The sequence below is a fragment of the Perna viridis genome, chromosome 2 (assembly GCF_037379345.1).
Source record: "Perna viridis isolate PV_CMFRI_1.1 ecotype Kerala chromosome 2, ASM3737934v1, whole genome shotgun sequence".
Classification (NCBI taxonomy): domain Eukaryota; kingdom Metazoa; phylum Mollusca; class Bivalvia; order Mytilida; family Mytilidae; genus Perna; species Perna viridis.
Genome location: NC_142446.1, coordinates 49,830,671 through 49,841,180, shown reverse-complemented (window position 1 = coordinate 49,841,180; position 10,510 = coordinate 49,830,671).

The following is a 10,510-nucleotide window of genomic DNA, read 5'->3' as shown; positions in this document are numbered from 1 at the left end:
TTTATTAAGGTAAAAAATTCTTCTAAAATAATTTAAACATAATTTTTTTGCATCACAATTAGTTCATTGAAAATATGTATTTCTGTATGATTTCGTAAGATGACAGAAAAGAATGTTCAATGTTAAAAAGTATTATTTACAAAAAACGAGTTTTAATTGCGCGCTCAAATTTCCGCTTACATAACGATTAATTATTCCCGGTATACAACAACATAAACGGGCCGCGTAAAAATGCCACCGACCCAAATTAAGAAATGTTTTCTTTATTGTGTTAATTGTTTTCATACCTTAGATTTAAGTAGAATTGTTGTTAGGATATATATGCTGAAAGGGTTGTTTTAAGCATGACTGCGTTTCTATTTGCATGTAAAATATACATTATTTCCTGAAGAACTCTTTTGTAACAAAATCAAATAACTAATTACTAAAAAAAGAAAACAAAAACAAAAACATCAGAAGGAACTGAAAACAACATGAACCCTTAATTGATTGTAAAAAAAAACTTAAAGTTAAATTTTGAAAGGAAATGTTTTTTACACAATGTTTTATAACATACACGTCTCAGAATGTGCTCCATCGGATCAAATTGATACAGGGAAGATACATGTTACATGTATGTAAGCATAGACGGGTCTGAAAAATTCACAACGATGTTAGAACTGTGAAGCAAATTTCAGGTCGTTCCCTACGCAGGACTCGAACTCGTACCGCTGACATCTATGGCAACACCGCCTGCACTAAGTCCAACGCCTTATACCACTCTGCCAGCTTGTCTAAAATATAATGAATTCCTCCTCGTAGGATTAATCTAGGGTTGTAACTTAGTATATGATGTACGGTAGTACGGGACTCATACACAACATCACCTATATTATATAGATGAGCTGTCCCGTACTACTATACATTGTAAAAATGTCTAATTAAAGATTTAGCTTGGGCATTAGCTCTTTCACGCCACCGACCTCTCGTTGACGTCATTAAAAAAATGTAAAAGTGTTCTCATGTTTCATCGGTTAACGGACGTGTTGGTTAATGTGTACTTGTATATAATATTACAATACTACAGTGTGATAAAAGTCATTATCCGAAGCATTATTCGACAGTGAATAAAATAAGAATTTAAGGAAAACAATGGCGGTTCAGCTAATCTAAGGACGCACATACTATAGTGCCAAATTATGTGAAGTACAATAACAGTAGACAATAGCAAAACATTCATTGTAAGGAAAACCAAATCGTGCTACAGCTTTACCTATGCAAAGCAAAATAAACTGCATTGATGTAAGTTAAGTCGGGTTACTTGGTAAGCATTACAAACACTTGCAGACAAATTTACTGTATTTATCATACTGATAAAATATTCAGGAGGTGTACTATGGAAACATGAAGACAAAAGAAATCTGAAAAAAATCATGAAATACCAATCAGCAGTGTTAAACGGATAAGAGATGGGTTTCCCATCTTCCCATACTCATAAATGACTAAGTCCATGTTTTGCAACCAGTATGTAAAACACCCAAATTAATTCGAAATATAAAAGGGAGGTGCACAATGGGAATATATAATAATATTCTGTCAAGTTTCATTGAATTTGACAGCGGTTTAGGAGTAACGAATAATATAAAGGTCACTGTGCTTAACGAAAGGAAGTCAGGAAGGGCGATAGAACACTATATATTGCAAGTATGGGGGTATAATGATATGGGAAATCATACAAATTAGACAAATTAACTGAAAAAGATAAAATTCATTTTAATAATATATAACAACAAAATCTTCGATAACTGTATGGTTGATCTTGAATTTGATAGCCATATTTTGATAAACCATGCAAAAAAATAAATAAATAATTCAATATCAATAACTTTTAGTGTTCAGTTTGGTTTAGCAGCCGTGCAGGTACGGGTGTTAAAAGAATAGGCCTGCAGCAGCGCTAAGCTTGTCGTAAAAGGCGACTAGATAGTGCTCAGAACCTCAGCCGGGGGCTAGGGCGCTCTGCCCACAGAGTAACTGGGATGTGTGCCCCAGGTGGTTGAATGGGGTACCCCTGGCTTGTTACATGCTGGGGTTGTCAGGCTATACTACGGAAAACTTGACCGCAAACCATAGTGGTGCACCGTGTTGGAAAAGATGCCATGCTCCTCGCACGTTAAAGAACCCTACTGTGGTATTTTCCAGGAGTAGGAACCATAGGGCTCCGCCACAGGAGGCTAAAATGCCCGACCCTACCCACCTCTCCCTATTTACAGTGGCAATCAAAATTTGTCGACCCCATTGTCCTTTTGTCCCATCCCTTTTTCATTTCATCATATTTTCATGTTCGTTTTATCCTCAATTTCATGTTCATCATCTGAATATAGCTGAAATATTGCTGCTCGGACGTTAAACTCCAACAAACAAACAAACAAACAAATTAGTTTGGTTTAGTGACAATCCGGAAGACGTGTAATGTTTTCGTGCTCCATAAAGAATGTACATGTAAAGATCACGGACTCATCATTGATTGATCAATTGTAATATGTATGTTTCATAAGGATTCAATCAAAATCAGCCCCGTGCAGGTCCGGGTGTTAAAAGAATAGGCCTGCAACAGCGCTAAGCTTGTCGTAAAAGGTGACTAAATAGTGCTCAGAACCTTAGCGGGGGGCTAGGGCGCTCTGCCCACAGAGCAACTGGGATGTGTGCCCCAGGTGGTGGAATGGGGTACCCCTGGTGTGTTGCATGCTGGGTTTGTCAGAGTTATCGCTGCTAAACTGTATAAGCAACTTGAATCATTCCGAACGGTTTTGATAGTTTATTTAAAAGAAAAAAAAAACATATTTAAAAAAAAAAACTACAAGCCATGTTTGTCACAGAGCCCCCGAGTCATTTGTTTGTAAATGATTTTTTTGGGGTAAATTAAATCTGTCTGTAAGACACTAATAATGTCCCTGCTCGCTAGATTTGCCAAATAAAGAACATGTTCGTTTTTGTATGAAAACATGGTTTGCAGATTTAGAGAGGTTACATGTATGTACAGTTGGTTGACGCAGTAAATATTTGGTTTGTTAGGCTAAGCACTGCAAAAATATTTGCGAAGAGGATTGATGGACGGACTGACGGACACATAAAAATGTTAATACCCCCAATAACAAATCCTGAACTTTGTTGCTTAGGGTATATTTCTGACAAAAATTAAAAAGTCCAACTATCACCCAGTTCCGTAATATTCCACAAAAATGAAGATCCTTTGACTTTGCAAACCAACATAATGTTTAAAAACATCCTGTAAAATATATTTTAGATGTACATGTAGTTCAAAAACTACAGGAGGCGATAGCAGGACAAGCCATATAGCCCTGTTTCTGTAATATTTCATGAAAATCAAAATCCTCTGACCCTGCACACCTTCATCATATGTAGAAATATCCTGTAAAATATTTTAGACATAGTTCAAAAACTGTACGAGGGGATAGCCGAACAAGCCATGATCATGTGTAATCCGGACAGACGGGCGGACAGGAGTGACTTAATATGCCCCCGACTGTTTGTCGCGGGGGCATAAAAACGAGGAAAAAGTCTACAATACATATAGAAATACAGCCATTTCAAGATTCTTTCACTTTTTTCTTATTGTTTTCAGATACCCGGTATTTATTTTGTTAAGTTTTAAGTTCTTGATGGTAATGTTAAATATGATTTTGTGGCGCTATAATGGTTAAAAATGATTGTTAAAAAAGAAGTAATCCCACCGAGTTTACACTCTTTATATTAAATTTCATTCTTGACATCAGTTTTATAATACAACCTACAAATATACCACACAATATGTGTTTATAACATTGACACATCGAAAGTTTATTATAATCTTTTATTGCATTTGTTATTACGCCTTTCCTCTTCTTAAATGTGAAATCTCTAATAAAATCGTAATAAAAGTGCATCGCAAATTTAAACAACAGTTACTGTAGTTTATCAATTTAACAAGAAAACCAGATAATGATAAACAAGGACGATCCGCATTTTTCCCTTTTTTTTGGGGGGGTGGGGGGGCATTAAGTTACCATGTCTAGGTAACGAACAATGGTAAAATAGAGCTTAAATTCGGAAAGTGAAATCTATTTCGGTACATGACATTTTTAATATTGTATACAATATCAAAACATTTGGAATGCATTGTAATCTTGAGTGGATTGAGTATGTAAATAAACGTCTATCGAAAGAAATACGTATAAAATTACTTATTCAATTGTATGTAATAGGCCCAATGTGAATAGTACTTAAGGGTGGATTATGAAATTCATGTAATAATGAGAATCTACAAAATAAACGAACGGTTTTAATATTATGCATTAAATTGCAAACATATTTACTTGTCTGGAGACAAAAGTTGCTCAATCTATTTTTAGGCAACAAAATATTAGTATTATGTTGAAAACTCTCCTGTTTTTAGTTTTCTCTAATCCCACGTTGGTACACCTCATGCAATATTTCATCGATAACACTAATGCACTATGGATAGCCACTAGCATTTAATTTTGCATTTGAATTGGAAACTAGGATTAGTACTGTAAATTGACTGTAAAAATATTTTACTGTTTATCTTTTAAATGTCATTTCATTGTTTTGAAAATAAACAACAAGTTTATATAAACCTAATAAATATTAATGGAATAGGTAATCAAAAGGTAGAATTCTACAAACAATTATCGACATGCATTGGTCACTTAAAAAAGAAAAATTAGTTTTGTGATTTTTAGAATATATAATTTAATAGCAATGTGCTTTATATTGAAAATTCTTCAACCGATTGTTTTATTTTCACATCACTAAATATATATTTTAAATTGAAAAGGGCCTGTTATTTATCTAAATTACACACGTTTTAATTAATCTGTTACATCATTTTGATAAAAAAAAAGGGGGAGGGGGCAATTTTGAAGACATTGGTATAGAGGTTCGTTCGGAAGAACAATAACGTTGATTTCTGTTTTGATGTGCTGTGCAATTATTAGAGTTTTCAATCGAAAGAAAGTTTTTTTTCGACTATCCCTGTGGATATAACATAAAGTTAATAAAGCTAAATGAACAGCAATTAAAAGCTGAAAGATCTGAATTACATAACTGGCAATGATGTTTATAGTCTTTCACCTGCAGCTGTATTGTTTAAGACCTTTATGTATACAAAAGAAATAACGATCAAGTGATCACTACCTTAGTGAAACAACAATTTTTTGCATAGCACAGTTTTATATCTAAACATCAAACGTGGAACATCCGCTATCTATTCTGAATACGTATCCCGTAATGCTTGTACATGTTACATACATTGTATTGTAACAAAAATACTAGCCAGGCACATTGTTTTCGGTGCAAGCGAGAATATCAAATTCCTTTATTTTGCTGTACGACTAGGTTCTGTTCGATTGGTAAAGTCTTTCTCGTTCTTTCTGTCAAGGGACGTTAAACCATATTAGTAAATACTCCGGCGTTTGGAGATCGTTTTATTCCCCAAATTGCAAATTTAAATTTGGGATATATAGTGATAGGGGTGTTCGTCCGGCTGTACTTCTTCATTCCTTTACATACGGGGGTTACATCTCTCAACTCTCAGGTCTTCAATTCTTTTTAAAATGCCAGAAATATACATGTTTCTCTTCCAGAGTTGATATATAATAGGCAAAATAAACCTGACAAGAATTAGTGAGACTAGGCAGTTATAATACTCTAGTTGCCTACACAAAACAGAAAGGAAAATTATACTCGCGAAGATATTTCTGCTCCTAATTCTCAAAACAAACGAAAGACGTTTTATGTAGATAATTTGTGTATAAATAAGAATAATAGCACAACAAGATCGGTGGTCGATTTTACCCGTTGTCATCTCTTATCGTTCTTAACATTGAAAACTTTGTTTTAAAAACACTACTTTTCTAAACAACTTCAACCCAGTCAGACCAGATGCATTCTTTACTACCAAACTCGTTATCGAATGTGCAGATGTAAAAGTAGATGGCATAAACAGATATCAGAGGTGGTTTACTCTGCTAAACGAAATGACATGTCATTATGTGATACCTTCTTTTTTTAATTGACATATGTCTGGCCGTCCGAATGTCAGTCACACGAAATTTTTATCAAGTATTGCTGTCTCTTAAAGTGTTTTCAGGTAAGCGGTTCTATATCATTCATCCTATCGGTGTCAGATACTATCGAAACATTCAATTATCAGGTCTTGAAAAAAACGTCCCCTCATCAAGTTCATTTTATGTACAGTGAAAATAAACCATGTTTTGATTCATATCGTAAAAAAATAATACATGCATATATGTATATAACCAGCCCATGTTCAACATTTGTAAAACATTCCTGTATTTTTATTTGGATATTTAAAAAAGATTTATATATGTGATGTTTTTGGGTATATATTGAATTTTTTTAACGATACTCAATATCCAGTTTTAAGTTCTAAGAATGTATAAAGGGAAATAGTTCATACATCAGACAGATTCTTTCAAATAACAGGTACTAAACAATTTAGAAAGGGAAAATTGCACAAGCTAGACTGGATGTTTCGCTGCCTCTTTAAGTAGAGGCAGAGGAGTACAAGTTTGTTCTTTGAAACTAAACCATATCGAAAATTGCGATAAAAATGTTTTTTTTTATTATTTTAAACTAATCTTTGGGAACTTAACACTGCTTGGTATAGAGAAAATCAAGGGTGGTTCCTGTTACTTATTCCTTCTACGCGTGTTCTTTTTCGTCAGTTAGATGAATACATGAATGTGGACGAAAGGTCGTAAGTGTGAAATTATTCGTAAGAAATTACGTAATTTTACAAAATAATATTTTGGCGTCATAACCTTCTGAAACGTGTAACGTTCCCAAGTCCATTATTGAACAAACACTAATTCTGGTACAAGGTATTCCGGGAAAAAATATTTAACCTACGAAACACGCATATGATAGGCACACGAAAACGAATCCCACGCAGTACGTTACATTATCCAAAGATACGCGCGCAATAAGCACACGAAACGCGCTAAAATGGGTATGTTGAACGTTTCAGGAGAAAAACGACTAATTTTACTTGTACATTTTTTTAAAATCGCTTACTAAAGCTTAAGTTAAAGAATTTCTACGGACCCGTTTTAGTTTATATGACATTGGTATGTTATGGTCATGGTCTCACCGACATTCGCAGGCATTTTTTAACCTTTCTATATGCGCAAAATGAATGTATTGTACTCTTACTTTAAATGTTGCGTGTATAATAAGTACATTACGAATTGTTTACAATATCTTAAATTGCTTTCTCGCTCCCTAAAACAATAAACCTAAATTGCTTTGTTGATTTCATTTTTCAATATTTGTCAATATTGTATTTGTAAGTATATGGATGGAACACAGTACATCAAAAACAATAAATCCATTCAGCCAGCTTATTGTGATGTGAACAACAGCCTCTTAAAAATTCAATTGCAGATTTATGATCTGTTATTGCCTATCAGACTATGGGTGATAATTGTTCCAACACAGACGTTTAAGACGGTTTTATATTTCATCGACAATTTATTAGCTATGATAATTTCATTAAAGGGTTAAATCCATGTTATGTATATCTACTTGAGAGCTTGTCCAGTGCTCTTGAACATCGCTTAACTATGAAAGTGCATTAAAGCAACCGCAAAAGTTATTAAAAGTGAGAAAGCTAAGTATCAAATCAGAGCCTTTCGTCATATGGTATATGAATAAAATGGCCATAACGGAGAATCAATACTTATAACATCAAGTTAAATCCTCAGGAATGAATATATTAACAATGAAGTAAGTATTTTTGTATTTTGTTTCTATCAATATATCAAGATTTTGTTTAACTTACACTCCGAACACGGCTACTATGCTATGTTAAATTTTCTTCAAAACACATTCTACTTTGAAACTTTGCTTTACTTATCTAAACAAATCACATTAAATGAACAAGGATGACTAGTTCAAAATTAAAATTATCTTCCGCTATTTAACATGTACCCTCCTAAAAAGCAGTAAGGTATACCAATTTCGAAATGTTAATAAAACTAACTAATTAAGCTTTTAAACACTTTGGTTTATTCTCATTAGGATATAATTACATCTGTCAAAACCAAAAGTCTATAGTGGTTTCGGTTAACTACGGTTGAAAACAGTTTATGTAGTACTCCAGCTAAGACTCGTGCAAATTCTTTAATTTGTGATATACATGTACCTAAAAAAAAAGGCAACACATTTTTATATTTATTTTTGTTATGAAGTTGCTTTACAGGTCAATATGATAAAATGTATAATCATTCACTTCAATCTGTCTGCATTTAGGAGAAAATTCATATTGAAAATTCAATTGTTTCTTCTGTATTTTAGTGTTATTTACAGAGTTATCGCCATTTATTTTCAGCATTTTAAACAAAATGTTAAAAATAAAAACGTGTAGGCGTTCCAATCATTTATTACATTTTGCATGATTCTTAGCTGGATTGCTACTTAATTGTTGTAAAGGGACATAAAAAATGTCTGGTTTAAACAGGATTTGTCCTCCCGATTTCTCTGTATCATTTTTTTCATAAAATCAAAAACAATTATAGCGTCAGGAGCGTAAAATATCCAACGGGATACAATTTCAATAATTCTATTTTGAATTGTTGTAATGACGTTAAAGTACAACAAATGAAATTCAAAATTAAATTCTCGAGTGGAGAAAGTTTTAATAGAGCAAATTAGGATCATTTGAACTTTTTCTTTCTTGTGTAACGAATTCTCCTAATGAACTAATTTGCTGAAATGGTAAAATTAAAAAAAATGGTTTATTGCAAGTTTCACGGAGCTTTTATCAACGAACATATTGTTTTCAGAATTTGCGTCAATAATGTATAAACCATTTACAAGGAGTTTCAGTTTCTAAATGCTCGGTTAAAAGTATAAAAGGGGATGTTTTATTTGAAGGGTTATTACAAATTTATCGAATTGTCAGAGAAAAACCGAAACACCTTCAGCCAATAGTCAAAAGAAAGACAGCTTATATAACATAAGGCAATCACAGTACATCAGATAGTAATTACGACAAAGGCAAGCCCCAACTCGGGCAAAAAAATTGCAAACCCCATAAAAATCTTGAACAAAATATCTGCTATTAATGGCGAATAGTGGAGCGCATCTTTTCACAGGATTTACCACTATTAATGGATTATTTAATAATATTTGTGTGATGAAACATATGATTATCTTTAAAAAAAATGATGAAGCCCGGTTGTATACATCAACGCCTTTTCATGTTGTATCGTTAGTCTTTAATTGACAAATCATGCAGCATGATAATACTTGTCTTCAAATTAACATTATACGTATCCTGTAACCAATCCCGTTGTTCATCAAGGATAAACCCCTGACTCGTAGTAAGAAAATAACGTTTTTTCGCTGCTGACTAGACTAACAACGTCGTTTTGACATCATTATAACTTCATTATCTACATCCTAAGGATCAAAATCCCTAATCAAACAAAACGCAGGAACATTCAAGGATAAAGAGGTAGTCCAAATTCCTCTTATATTGTAATTATATCTCGATGTTGTAACACGTCATTTATACTTAGTGAATCGTATATCAAGGACTGTCTGAAACAAATTATCAATTAACCGTTAATCTATACATTAGAACAGAGTACGTAGAAAGTGATTACTTAAACAGCATTAAAAAGAGAAACCCGTTATATTAATCACCCATGCTGTATTCTGTTGGAACACCACTGTCCTTAAAGCAACCACTGTTTCACTTCTAGAAAATTAAAATAAAACATCGAAACTGTTACACATGAATCAGTTTTCATTTTTTATTTCATTTCATTTTTTTTTTGTTGGACAGAGAAATGTTCATCGATAGTATTATTGTTTCCGGCTTTTAATCTTTTGACACCACAATTTATACTATAGCGTAGATAATAAACAACTATCTAGCTAATTTGATACAGCAAAAAAAATCACAAATAGCTTTAAATTTCCACATATACATAAACATGCACACGAAAAATATGTTTGATTCTCGACTGCTATTAATGAGAGATTATAATACACTTTATCTGTTCAAATGTCGATTTAGCTTTCTACATTTACAGTTAACTAAGTTAACTGAACTCAAGCCTGAATGATACCAGTTCATTCGGTATTTTTTTTTATAATTGTGTTTGGTACATGCAACACAAACGATGCATTATCGTTTTTGTATATATTGTTTCTATAAAATAATATAGGGTTAATCAACCCTATATTATTTTATAGAAACAATATATACATGAATATTGGAGAATATTGGACTGAGAAGCATATTATATGGCACGAGTTTACGAGCGCAATATAATATACTGCTCGATCAAATATTCCCACAATCCATGCAATAACCCTTTTATTGTATAGTAATATTTTTCTGTGTTCATGATACAATATTTCCTTTTTGAAAGGGATTTTTCATATGTTCTTCTAATATTGCACTAGGTCCAATTTTCGT